A 14,625-nucleotide genomic window follows, 5' to 3' on the forward strand; every position below is an offset into this window, starting at 1 on the left:
CGACACAGAGGTAGGTACAGCAGTGCACTCTGCACTGTACTCCTCCTATATAATATTAATTATACTGGTGGTCCCCAGTCCCCACAATAAAGCAGCACACTGAGCACAGATATAGAGTGTTTTTCAGGCAGACAACGTATACTGGTGGTCACTGTCAGCAAAACTCTGCACTGTACTCCTGCTATATAATACAGCTGCTCCCCAGTCCCCACAATTAAGCAGTGTGAGCACAGATATATTATGCAGCACACTGAGCACAGATATGGTATGGAGCGTTTTTTTCAGGCAGAGAACGGATAAAACTGGTGGTCACTTATCAGCAAAACTCTGCACTGTACTCCTCCTAATGGCTGCTCCCCAATCCTCCCCACAATTAAGCAATCAACTTCAACAATAAACGGAGAGGACGCCAGCCACGTCCTCTCCCTATCATCTCCAATGCACGAGTGAAAATGGCGGCGATGCGCGGCTGCTTATATAGAATCCAAATCTCGCGAGAATCCGACAGCGGGATGATGACGTTCGGGCGCGCTCGGGTTAGCCGAGCAAGGCGGGAAGGTTCGAACCTGCCTCGGACCCGTGTAAAAAGGGTGAAGTTCGGGGGGGTTCGGTTTCCGAGAAACCGAACCCGCTCATCACTAGTGAAAGTCAGGAGCTTGGTGGATGTGCTGCAGCACAGCTGCAGAGAGTTGGTAATTAGGGAAAGCTGTCCAGAGTTTATGAGAGTTCTGTGTTAAAGTGTCTATTGTTTATTCTCCAGTCTCTTGTTTTAGAGTAGCCCCTATCCTCTTTTGGTCTTTCGCTCTATTGGGATTGATTCAGGTAACTCAGGGGTAGAGCTCATACTACTGCTAGTGGCGTAAATCCTGGTGGGCATTCCAGTAAAGGTAGGTGCTTCAAGTCTTATGGCAAAAGCGGCTGTTAAAGGTATGAAGATCTGCTGGTAGGTTCTATGGGTCTCAACCCCGGGTGTACAGAGATAACTGCCAGACGACCTTCAAAAGATGCAGACCCTTTGGAGAAGAGGATCCTTCAGTTGTATAACAGAGAGGCATAGGCTTAATTCAGGGCATGTAAAATCAAAGAAAAAGTAAAAGTCGGATTAGTAAAAGTCAGATTAATGCTATAATATAACCAATAAAAAATGTTGTCTATGCATTAAAGACCATCACCAATGCCCCCAATGATTAATTGAAATTTTTTAAATCAAATAAATAAAATGAAATTACTAATCAATCCTTCCTTCCACTACATACATACTTTACCTCCCTTGGGACCCTGATCTAATTATTGATTAAGGATCAGTTCCTGAAAGTTATGTTCGACCTAGAGAAGGTTCCGCTTCATCCAGCTTTACGCAAGGTATGTAGTACTATGTAAATGTTTTTTTTTACCAATGTACACAACTAATTTTTATATTAATTCAACATATTTCCAATTTATTGCAGACATCGTGGCAAAGGGAGTGTAATCGAGCTGAGTCCCGGATGCAGCTCCCTTATATGGAATTCAAAATCTGCAAGATCCAACACTGGATAAAAAACAATATTGTGATGTGATCAAAATTGAGTGGAAATGAGTGGAAATGAATGTTATTGAGGTTAATAATACTGCAGGAACAAAAACAGGCCCAAATTCTCTAATTATAGCTGTTTTTATGATTTAAAAAATAATAAAAATTAAAAATTTAAAACCAAAACCCGCAAGGGCGGTTTTGGCAAAACCAATCAAGTTCCAAAACAAGAAAGAGATACAGATCCAAAACCAAAACACAAAACCTGAGAAAAGGGCCGGCGCACACCCCTGATAATGATGTCATCGCCACTTTCCACCGGGACCAGGGTGTGGCAGGAGGAGCACTGGGTGAATGAAACATTTAAAAAGGTATTTTAATGTTTATTACATTTATTGTCCTGACGAAGGAAACAGTGACCTCAGCTTGGTGTACAGCTGCAATTATTCTCCAGCGAGTGCCATTCATTTATACACTATTGCATAGGTTCTCAAACTCAGTCCTCAGGACCCCACACAGTGCATGTTTTGCAGGTCACCCAGCAGGTGCACAGGTGTATTAATTACTCACTGACACATTTTAAAAGGTCTACAGGTGGAGCTAATTATTTCACTTGTGATTCTGTGAGGAGACCTGCAAAACATGCACTGTGTGGGGTCCTGAGGACCGAGTTTGAGAACCTGTGCACTATTGTATGGTTGTATATATAAAATGGGATGTAGTTGATATCCTAGCATTCAGGATCCTATTGGTCATATTACCGGTGCCGGAATTCAGAATTTAAGTATGCTGGGAGGTTTAGGGTTAGGCTGCAGGGGAAGCATTAGGGTTAGGCTGTTAGCGAGGGTGGGTTAGGGTTAGGCTGTGGGGAGAAAGGGTTAGTGGGACAGTTTGTATGAGGGTTCTTTACCTTCAGCAGCCCTGTTGGGATTTCAGGCTGTCGGGATACCAGCTTCGGTATTCTGACCACTGGCATCCTGACAGCTGGCATTACATACCCAAACCCACAGTATATATATATATATATATATATATGTGTGTGTGTGTCTGTGTGCAGGGGCATTTTAAGAGAGGAAGAGGCCCGTGTGCAGCTTTCTGCTTCAGGGGCCCCCTCCTCTCTGACTGATGCACATGATTTAATACTTACCTCTCCGGAGTCCCCCAGCGGTGCCATCCTTCTTCGCGGCAGCGGCAATAGAGTCTGAGAACAAACTCTATTGAGCATGCGCAAACCTCCGGGAACACGGCGTGGCTGACATTTTCCCAAAGATTTTGCTAATTCGCATGCGCAAAACTCCGGAAAAATGTCCGCCGTGCCATCTTTCCGGAGTTTTCAGCAGGCACAATAGAGTTTGTTGCCCCTAGTGCTCAAACTCTATTGCTCTGCCGAAAAGGGATGACTTAGACGGGGGACTTCAGAGAGGTAAGTATTAAACAAATGGGTGCAGTGTGTGCAGGGTGGGCCCCCCTGGACCTGAGGGCCTGTGTGCCTCGCACACACTGCACCCATTATAGAAACACCAATGTCTGTGTGTGTAACCTAATTTGAATCAAAATGGCACTTTGATCGATTTTATGTTTCAGGGTCTAAATCCCACATTTACTAACAGATGATCTTTGACATCATTTAAAAAAAAATGTCAAAAATCATGTTGGTAAATGTGGGATTTAGGGGTATATTTACTAAAAATCAATCTGGGTTGATTTTTGGTCGATGTTTGTTTGATGTTTGGTCAATTTTGTATTTCAGGGTCTAAATTCCAGATTTACTAACAGATGATATTTGACTTTTTTTTTTTTTAAATGTGTGATTTAGACCCTTAAACACAAAATCGACCAAAAATCAACCAAAATCGACTTTGAGTAAATATAGTTACCCCAGTGTGTTGGCTACCTCTTAGTTTGTCACATATGTAGATTAACTTACAAGTGATGTTTTTGTCTCATGAAACTTGATGTACCATTAATTCAAATGTACCCATTAGTGATACATCTCGATATACAAATATTAAAACATGTATTAAAAAATATTTCCATATAGAAACTCTTTACAGTACAAATCACAATTAATACATATGCGACAAATAGCTGGAGATCTGATATCACTTTTTCTGTTTGATGGAATGTGATGGAATGTGACCACTTTTTTGTACCATCTTAGACAGAATGCGAGCTCATACCAAATGTGACTTGAGTGATGAGCGGGTTCGGTTCCTCGGGATCCGAACCCCCCCGAACTTCACCCATTTTACACGGTTCCGAGGCAGACTCGAATCTTCCCGCCTTGCTCGGTTAACCCGAGCGCACCCGAACGTCATCATCCCGCTGTCGGATTCTCGCGAGATTCGTATTCTATATAAGGAGTCGCGTGTCGCCGCCATTTTCACTCGTGCTTCGGAGATGATAGCGAGAGAACGTGGCTGAGTTCTCTCAGTTTCTGTGTTCAGTGTGCTGCAAATATCTGTGCTCAGTGTGCTGCAAATATCTGTGCTCAGTGTGCTTGCAAATATCTGTGCTCAGTGTGCAGAAAATATCTACGTTCTCTGCCTGAAAAACGCTCCATATCTGTGCTGCATTGTAGTATATAGTAGGAGGACAGTGCAGAATTTTGCTGTGACCACCAGTATATATATAGCAGTACGGTACAGTAGTCCATTGTTCTAACTCTGTGTCGTCAAGTATACTATGCATCGATACCTGTGCTGCATTTTAGTTGTGCGCAGTATATAGTAGGGGGACAGTGCAGAATTTTGCTGACCACCAGTATATATATAGCAGTACGGTACAGTAGTCCACTGCTCTACCTCTGTGTCGTCAAGTATACTATGCATCCATACCTGTGCTGCATTTTAGTTGTGCGCAGTATATAGTAGGAGGACAGTGCAGAATTTTGCTGTGACCACCAGTATATATATAGCAGTACGGTACAGTAGTCCATTGCTCTAACTCTGTGTCGTCAAGTATACTATGCATCGATACCTGTGCTGCATTTTAGTTGTGCGCAGTATATAGTAGGGGGACAGTGCAGAATTTTGCTGACCACCAGTATATATATAGCAGTACGGTACAGTAGTCCACTGCTCTACCTCTGTGTCGTCAAGTATACTATGCATCCATACCTGTGCTGCATTTTAGTTGTGCGCAGTATATAGTAGGAGGACAGTGCAGAATTTTGTTGACCACCAGTATATAAATAGCAGTACGGTACAGTAGTCCACTGCTCTACCTCTGTGTTGTCAAGTATACTATGCATCCATACTAGAAATGAGCGGGTTCGGTTCCTCGGAATCCGAACCCGCCCGAACTTCAGTTTTTTTTACACGGGGCCGAGCGACTCGGATCTTCCCGCCTTGCTCGGTTAACCCGAGCGCGCCCGAACGTCATCATCCCGCTGTCGGATTCTCGCGAGGCTCGGATTCTATCGCGAGACTCGGATTCTATATAAGGAGCCGCGCGTCGCCGCCATTTTCACACGTGCATTGAGATTGATAGGGAGAGGACGTGGCTGGCGTCCTCTCCGTTTAGAGTGACTAGTACTAGAGAGAGACACAAATTTTGGGGAGCATATAGGAGGAGTACTACTTGCTGCTGATAGTGTGACCAGTGACCAGTGCCACCAGTTTAATTAATCCGTTCTCTGCCTGAAAAAAAACGATACACAGTGTGACACAGTCACACATACCATATCTGTGCTCAGCACAGTGTGCTGCATCATATACTGTATATCATTATCTGACTGCTGAGTGCTCACTGCTCACACAGCTTAATTGTGGGGGAGACTGGGGAGCAGTTATAGCAGGAGTACATATTTTAAGTACAGTGCACACTTTTGCTGCCAGAGTGCCACTGCCAGTGTGACTGACCAGTGACCACTGACCACCAGTATTGTGATTGTCTGCTGACCACCAGTATATTGTGATTGTCTGCCTGAAAAAGTTAAACACTCGTCGTGTGGTGTTTTTATAAACGCATTCTGCAGACAGTGTCCAGCAGGTCCGTCATTACATAATATATACCTGTCCGGCTGCAGTACTAGTGTGATATATATATATATATATATTTTAATTTTATCTCATTATCATCCAGTCTATATTAGCAGCAGACACAATACGGTAGTCCACGGCTGTAGCTACCTCTGTGTCGGCAGTCGCTCGTCCATCCATAATTGTATACCACCTACCCGTGGTTTTTTTTTTCTATCTTCTTGATACTAGTAGCTTACTTTAGGAGTCTGCAGTGCTGACAGACAGTGTCCAGCAGGTCCGTCATTACATAATATATACCTGTCCGGCTGCAGTACTAGTGTGATATATATATATATTTTAATTTTATCTCATTATCATCCAGTCTATATTAGCAGCAGACACAGTACGGTAGTCCACGGCTGTAGCTACCTCTGTGTCGGCAGTCGCTCGTCCATCCATTATTGTATACCACCAACCCGTGTTTTTTTTTTCTATCTTCTTGATACTAGTAGCTTACTTTAGGAGTCTGCAGTGCTGACAGTGTCCAGCAGGTCCGTCATTACATAATATATACCTGTCCGGCTGCAGTACTAGTGTGATATATATATATATTTTAATTTTATCTCATTATCATCCAGTCTATATTAGCAGCAGACACAGTACGGTAGTCCACGGCTGTAGCTACCTCTGTGTCGGCAGTCGCTCGTCCATCCATAATTGTATACCACCTACCCGTGGTTTTTTTTTTTTCTATCTTCTTGATACTAGTAGCTTACTTTAGGAGTCTGCAGTGCTGAGTCTGACAGACAGTGTCCAGCAGGTCCGTCATTACATAATATATACCTGTCCGGCTGCAGTACTAGTGTGATATATATATATATTTTAATTTTATCTCATTATCATCCAGTCTATATTAGCAGCAGACACAGTACGGTAGTCCACGGCTGTAGCTACCTCTGTGTCGGCAGTCGCTCGTCCATCCATAATTGTATACCACCTACCCGTGGTTTATTTTTTTTTTCTATCTTCTTGATACTAGTAGCTTACTTTAGGAGTCTGCAGTGCTGACAGACAGTGTCCAGCAGGTCCGTCATTACATAATATATACCTGTCCGGCTGCAGTACTAGTGTGATATATATATATATATTTTAATTTTATCTCATTATCATCCAGTCTATATTAGCAGCAGACACAGTACGGTAGTCCACGGCTGTAGCTACCTCTGTGTCGGCAGTCGCTCGTCCATCCATAATTGTATACCACCTACCCGTGGGTTTTTTTTTTCTATCTTCTTGATACTAGTAGCTTACTTTAGGAGTCTGCAGTGCTGACAGACAGTGTCCAGCAGGTCCGTCATTACATAATATATACCTGTCCGGCTGCAGTACTAGTGTGATATATATATATATTTTAATTTTATCTCATTATCATCCAGTCTATATTAGCAGCAGACACAGTACGGTAGTCCACGGCTGTAGCTACCTCTGTGTCGGCAGTCGCTCGTCCATCCATAATTGTATACCACCTACCCGTGGTTTATTTTTTTTTTCTATCTTCTTGATACTAGTAGCTTACTTTAGGAGTCTGCAGTGCTGACAGACAGTGTCCAGCAGGTCCGTCATTACATAATATATACCTGTCCGGCTGCAGTACTAGTGTGATATATATATATATTTTAATTTTATCTCATTATCATCCAGTCTATATTAGCAGCAGACACAGTACGGTAGTCCACGGCTGTAGCTACCTCTGTGTCGGCAGTCGCTCGTCCATCCATAATTGTATACCACCTACCCGTGGTTTTTTTCTTCTTCTATATTCTTGATACTAGTAGCTTACTTTAGGTGTCTGCAGTGCTGAGTCTGACAGACAGTGTCCAGCAGGTCCGTCATTACATAATATATACCTGTCCGGCTGCAGTACTAGTGTGATATATATATATATATATTTTAATTTTATCTCATTATCATCCAGTCTATATTAGCAGCAGACACAGTACGGTAGTCCACGGCTGTAGCTACCTCTGTGTCGGTAGTCGCTCGTCCATCCATAATTGTATACCACCTACCCGTGGTTTATTTTTTTTTTCTATCTTCTTGATACTAGTAGCTTACTTTAGGAGTCTGCAGTGCTGACAGACAGTGTCCAGCAGGTCCGTCATTACATAATATATACCTGTCCGGCTGCAGTACTAGTGTGATATATATATATATTTTAATTTTATCTCATTATCATCCAGTCTATATTAGCAGCAGACACAGTACGGTAGTCCACGGCTGTAGCTACCTCTGTGTCGGCAGTCGCTCGTCCATCCATAATTGTATACCACCTACCCGTGGTTTATTTTTTTTCTTCTATCTTCTTGATACTAGTAGCTTACTTTAGGAGTCTGCAGTGCTGACAGACAGTGTCCAGCAGGTCCATCATTACATAATATATACCTGTCCGGCTGCAGTACTAGTGTGATATATATATATATTTTAATTTTATCTCATTATCATCCAGTCTATATTAGCAGCTGACACGGGCCCTCATTCCGAGTCGTTCGCTCGGTAATTTTCATCGCATCGCAGTGAAAGTCCGCTTAGTACGCATGCGCAATAATCGCACTGCGACTGCGCCAAGTAATTTTACAATGAAGATAGTATTTTTACTCACGGCTTTTTCTTCGCTCCGGCGATCGTAGTGTGATTGACAGGAAATGGGTGTTACTGGGCGGAAACACAGCGTTTTCGGGGCGTGTGGATAAAAACGCTACCGTTTCCGGAAAAAACGCAGGAGTGGCCGGAGAAACGGGGGAGTGTCTGGGCGAACGCTGGGTGTGTTTATGACGTCAAACCAGGAACGACAAGCACTGAACTGATCGCAGATGCCGAGTAAGTCTGAAGCTACTCTGAAACTGCTAAGTAGTTTGTAATCGCAATATTGCGAATACATCGGTCGCAATTTTAAGAAGCTAAGATACACTCCCAGTAGGCGTAGGCTTAGCCTGAGCAACTCTGCTAAATTCGCCTTGCGAGCGATCAACTCGGAATGAGGGCCACAGTACGGTAGTCCACGGCAGTAGCTACCTCTGTGTCGGCAGTCGCTTGTCCATCCATAAGTATACTAGTATCCATCCATCTCCATTGTTTACCTGAGGTGCCTTTTAGTTGTGCCTATTAAAATATGGAGAACAAAAATGTTGAGGTTCCAAAATTAGGGAAAGATCAAGATCGACTTCCACCTCGTGCTGAAGCTGCTGCCACTAGTCATGGCCGAGACGATGAAATGCCAGCAACGTCGTCTGCCAAGGCCGATGCCCAATGTCATAGTACAGAGCATGTAAAATCCAAAACACCAAATATCAGTAAAAAAAGGACTCAAAAATCTAAAATAAAATTGTCGGAGGAGAAGCGTAAACTTGCCAATATGCCATTTACCACACGGAGTGGCAAGGAACGGCTGAAGCCCTGGCCTATGTTCATGGCTAGTGGTTCAGCTTCACATGAGGATGGAAGCACTCAGCCTCTCGCTAGAAAAATGAAAAGACTCAAGCTGGCAAAAGCACCGCAAAGAACTGTGCGTTCTTCGAAATCCCAAATCCACAAGGAGAGTCCAATTGTGTCGGTTGCGATGCCTGACCTTCCCAACACTGGACGTGAAGAGCATGCGCCTTCCACCATTTGCACGCCCCCTGCAAGTGCTGGAAGGAGCACCCGCAGTCCAGTTCCTGATAGTCAGATTGAAGATGTCAGTGTTGAAGTACACCAGGATGAGGAGGATATGGGTGTTGCTGGCGCTGGGGAGGAAATTGACAAGGAGGATTCTGATGGTGAGGTGGTTTGTTTAAGTCAGGCACCCGGGGAGACACCTGTTGTCCGTGGGAGGAATATGGCCGTTGACATGCCTGGTGAAAATACCAAAAAAATCAGCTCTTCGGTGTGGAAGTATTTCAACAGAAATGCGGACAACATTTGTCAAGCCGTGTGTTGCCTTTGTCAAGCTGTAATAAGTAGGGGTAAGGACGTTAACCACCTCGGAACATCCTCCCTTATACGTCACATGCAGCGCATTCATAATAAGTCAGTGACAAGTTCAAAAACTTTGGGCGACAGCGGAAGCAGTCCACTGACCAGTAAATCCCTTCCTCTTGTAACCAAGCTCACGCAAACCACCCCACCAACTCCCTCAGTGTCAATTTCCTCCTTCCCCAGGAATGCCAATAGTCCTGCAGACCATGTCACTGGCAATTCTGACGAGTCCTCTCCTGCCTGGGATTCCTCCGATGCATCCTTGCGTGTAACGCCTACTGCTGCTGGCGCTGCTGTTGTTGCTGCTGGGAGTCGATGGTCATCCCAGAGGGGAAGTCGTAAGCCCACTTTTACTACTTCCACCAAGCAATTGACTGTCCAACAGTCCTTTGCGAGGAAGATGAAATATCACAGCAGTCATCCTGTTGCAAAGCGGATAACTGAGGCCTTGACAACTATGTTGGTGTTAGACGTGCGTCCGGTATCCGCCGTTAGTTCACAGGGAACTAGACAATTTCTTGAGGTAGTGTGCCCCCGTTACCAAATACCATCTAGGTTCCACTTCTCTAGGCAGGCGATACCGAGAATGTACACGGACGTCAGAAAAAGACTCACCAGTGTCCTAAAAAATGCAGTTGTACCCAATGTCCACTTAACCACGGACATGTGGACAAGTGGAGCAGGGCAGGGTCAGGACTATATGACTGTGACAGCCCACTGGGTAGATGTATGGACTCCCGCCGCAAGAACAGCAGCGGCGGCACCAGTAGCAGCATCTCGCAAACGCCAACTCTTTCCTAGGCAGGCTACGCTTTGTATCACCGGTTTCCAGAATACGCACACAGCTGAAAACCTCTTACGGCAACTGAGGAAGATCATCGCGGAATGGCTTACCCCAATTGGACTCTCCTGTGGATTTGTGGCATCGGACAACGCCAGCAATATTGTGTGTGCATTAAATATGGGCAAATTCCAGCACGTCCCATGTTTTGCACATACCTTGAATTTGGTGGTGCAGAATTTTTAAAAAAATGACAGGGGAGTGCAAGAGATGCTGTCGGTGGCCAGAAGAATTGCGGGACACTTTCGGCGTACAGGCACCACGTACAGAAGACTGGAGCAACACCAAAAACGCCTGAACCTGCCCTGCCATCATCTGAAGCAAGAAGTGGTAACGAGGTGGAATTCAACCCTATATATGCTTCAGAGGTTGGAGGAGCAGCAAAGGGCCATTCAAGCCTATACAATTGAGCACGATATAGGAGGTGGAATGCACCTGTCTCAAGCGCAGTGGAGAATGATTTCAACGTTGTGCAAGGTTCTGCTGCCCTTTGAACTTGCCACACGTGAAGTCAGTTCAGACACTGCCAGCCTGAGTCAGGTCATTCCCCTCATCAGGCTTTTGCAGAAGAAGCTGGAGACATTGAAGGAGGAGCTAACACGGAGCGATTCCGCTAGGCATGTGGGACTTGTGGATGGAGCCCTTAATTCGCTTAACAAGGATTCACGGGTGGTCAATCTGTTGAAATCAGATCACTACATTTTGGCCACCGTGCTCGATCCTAGATTTAAAACCTACCTTGGATCTCTCTTTCCGGCAGACACAAGTCTGCTGGGGTTCAAAGACCTGCTGGTGAGAAAATTGTCAAGTCAAGCGGAACGCGACCTGTCAACATCTCCTCCTTCACATTCTCCCGCAACTGGGGGTGCGAGGAAAAGGCTCAGAATTCCGAGCCCACCCGCTGGCGGTGATGCAGGGCGGTCTGGAGCGACTGCTGATGCTGACATCTGGTCCGGACTGAAGGACCTGACAACGATTACGGACATGTCGTCTACTGTCACTGCATATGATTCTCTCCCCATTGAAAGAATGGTGGAGGATTATATGAGTGACCGCATCCAAGTAGGCACGTCAGACAGTCCGTACTTATACTGGCAGGAAAAAGAGGCAATTTGGAGGCCCTTGCACAAACTGGCTTTATTCTACCTAAGTTGCCCTCCCACAGGTGTGTACTCCGAAAGAGTGTTTAGTGCCGCCGCTCACCTTGTCAGCAGTCGGCGTACGAGGTTACTTCCAGAAAATGTGGAGAAGATGATGTTCATTAAAATGAATTATAATCAATTCCTCCGTGGAGACATTGACCAGCAGCAATTGCCTCCACAAAGTACACAGGGAGCTGAGATGGTGGATTCCAGTGGGGACGAATTGATAATCTGTGAGGAGGGGGATGTACACGGTGATATATCGGAGGATGATGATGAGGTGGACATCTTGCCTCTGTAGAGCCAGTTTGTGCAAGGAGAGATTAATTGCTTCTTTTTTGGTGGGGGTCCAAACCAACCCGTCATTTCAGTCACAGTCGTGTGGCAGACCCTGTCACTGAAATGATGGGTTGGTTAAAGTGTGCATGTCCTGTTTATACAACATAAGGGTGGGTGGGAGGGCCCAAGGACAATTCCATCTTGCACCTCTTTTTTCTTTAATTTTTCTTTGCGTCATGTGCTGTTTGGGGAGTATTTTTTTGAAGGGCCATCCTGCGTGACACTGCAGTGCCACTCCTAGATGGGCCAGGTGTTTGTGTCGGCCACTAGGGTCGCTTAGCTTACTCACACAGCTACCTCATTGCACCTCTTTTTTTCTTTGCGTCATGTGCTGTTTGGGGAGTGTTTTTTGGAAGGGCCATCCTGCGTGACACTGCAGTGCCACTCCTAGATGGGCCAGGTGTTTGTGTCGGCCACTAGGGTCGCTTAGCTTACTCACACAGCTACCTCATTGCGCCTCTTTTTTTCTTTGCATCATGTGCTGTTTGGGGAGTGTTTTTTGGAAGGGCCATCCTGCGTGACACTGCAGTGCCACTCCTAGATGGGCCAGGTGTTTGTGTCGGCCACTAGGGTCGCTTAGCTTACTCACACAGCTACCTCATTGCGCCTCTTTTTTTCTTTGCGTCATGTGCTGTTTGGGGAGTGTTTTTTGGAAGGGCCATCCTGCGTGACACTGCAGTGCCACTCCTAGATGGGCCAGGTGTTTGTGTCAGCCACTAGGGTCGCTTAGCTAACTCACACAGCTACCTCATTGCGCCTCTTTTTTTCTTTGTGTCATGTGCTGTTTGGGGAGTGTTTTTTGGAAGGGCCATCCTGCGTGACACTGCAGTGCCACTCCTAGATGGGCCAGGTGTTTGTGTCGGCCACTAGGGTCGCTTAGCTTACTCACACAGCTACCTCATTGCGCCTCTTTTTTTCTTTGTGTCATGTGCTGTTTGGGGAGTGTTTTTTGGAAGGGCCATCCTGCGTGACACTGCAGTGCCACTCCTAGATGGGCCAGGTGTTTGTGTCGGCCACTAGGGTCGCTTAGCTTACTCACACAGCTACCTCATTGCGCCTCTTTTTTTCTTTGCGTCATGTGCTGTTTGGGGAGTGTTTTTTGGAAGGGCCATCCTGCGTGACACTGCAGTGCCACTCCTAGATGGGCCAGGTGTTTGTGTCGGCCACTAGGGTCGCTTATCTTACTCACACAGCTACCTCATTGCGCCTCTTTTTTTCTTTGCGTCATGTGCTGTTTGGGGAGTGTTTTTTGGAAGGGCCATCCTGCGTGACACTGCAGTGCCACTCCTAGATGGGCTAGGTGTTTGTGTCGGCCACTAGGGTCGCTTAGCTTACTCACACAGCTACCTCATTGCGCCTCTTTTTTTCTTTGCGTCATGTGCTGTTTGGGGAGTGTTTTTTGGAAGGGCCATCCTGTGTGACACTGCAGTGCCACTCCTAGATGGGCCAGGTGTTTGTGTCGGCCACTAGGGTCGCTTATCTTACTCACACAGCTACCTCATTGCGCCTCTTTTTTTCTTTGCGTCATGTGCTGTTTGGGGAGTGTTTTTTGGAAGGGCCATCCTGCGTGACACTGCAGTACCACTCCTAGATGGGCCAGGTGTTTGTGTCGGCCACTAGGGTCGCTTAGCTTACTCACACAGCTACCTCATTGCGCCTCTTTTTTTCTTTGCGTCATGTGCTGTTTGGGGAGTGTTTTTTGGAAGGGCCATCCTGCGTGACACTGCAGTGCCACTCCTAGATGGGCCAGGTGTTTGTGTCGGCCACTAGGGTCGCTTAGCTTACTCACACAGCTACCTCATTGCGCCTCTTTTTTTCTTTGCGTCATGTGCTGTTTGGGGAGTGTTTTTTGGAAGGGCCATCCTGCGTGACACTGCAGTGCAACTCCTAGATGGGCCAGGTGTTTGTGTCGGCCACTAGGGTCGCTTATCTTACTCACACAGCTACCTCATTGCGCCTCTTTTTTTTTTTGCGTCATGTGCTGTTTGGAGAGTGTTTTTTGGAAGGGCCATCCTGCGTGACACTGCAGTGACACTCCTAGATGGGCCAGGTGTTTGTGTCGGCCACTAGGGTCGCTTAGCTTAGTCATCCAGCGACCTCGGTGCAAATTTTAGGACTAAAAATAATATTGTGAGGTGTGAGGTGTTCAGAATAGACTGAAAATGAGTGGAAATTATGGTTTTTGAGGTTAATAATACTTTGGGATCAAAATGACCCCCAAATTCTATGATTTAAGCTGTTTTTTAGTGTTTTTTGAAAAAAACACCTGAATCCAAAACACACCCGAATCCGACAAAAAAAATTCGGTGAGGTTTTGCCAAAACGCGGTCGAACCCAAAACACGGCCGCGGAACCGAACCCAAAACCAAAACACAAAACCCGAAAAATTTCAAGTGCACATCTCTAATCCATACCTGTGCTGCATTTTAGTTGTGCGCAGTATATAGTAGGAGGACAGTGCAGAATTTTGCTGACCACCAGTGTATATATAGCAGTATGGTACAGTAGTCCACTGCTCTACCTCTGTGTCGTCAAGTATACTATGCATCCATACCTGTGCTGCATTTTAGTTGTGTGCAGTATATAGTAGGAGGACAGTGCAGAATTTTGCTGACCACCAGTATATATATAGCAGTATGGTACAGTAGTCCACTGCTCTACCTCTGTGTCGTCAAGTATACTATGCATCGATACCTGTGCTGCATTTTAGTTGTGTGCAGTATATAGTAGGAGGACAGTGCAGAATTTTGCTGACCACCAGTATATATATAGCAGTACGGTACAGTAGTCCACTGCTCTACCTCTGTGTCG

The 14,625-nt window shown here is 45.6% G+C and overlaps 1 long non-coding RNA gene across 1 annotated transcript in view; it reads right to left on the reverse strand.

The window, feature by feature from the left end:
• Positions 1 to 726: 726 nt before the first annotated feature.
• LOC134911423 (uncharacterized) overlaps positions 727 to 14,625 on the reverse strand; it is a 48,918-nt gene continuing 35,019 nt past the window's right edge. The window contains exon 3 of the long non-coding RNA XR_010176555.1: positions 727 to 1,058. This is a non-coding gene — a long non-coding RNA (uncharacterized LOC134911423). The remainder of the gene's footprint in view (positions 1,059 to 14,625) is intronic.

This window comes from Pseudophryne corroboree, chromosome 4, assembly GCF_028390025.1.
Source record: "Pseudophryne corroboree isolate aPseCor3 chromosome 4, aPseCor3.hap2, whole genome shotgun sequence".
NCBI lineage: Eukaryota > Metazoa > Chordata > Amphibia > Anura > Myobatrachidae > Pseudophryne > Pseudophryne corroboree.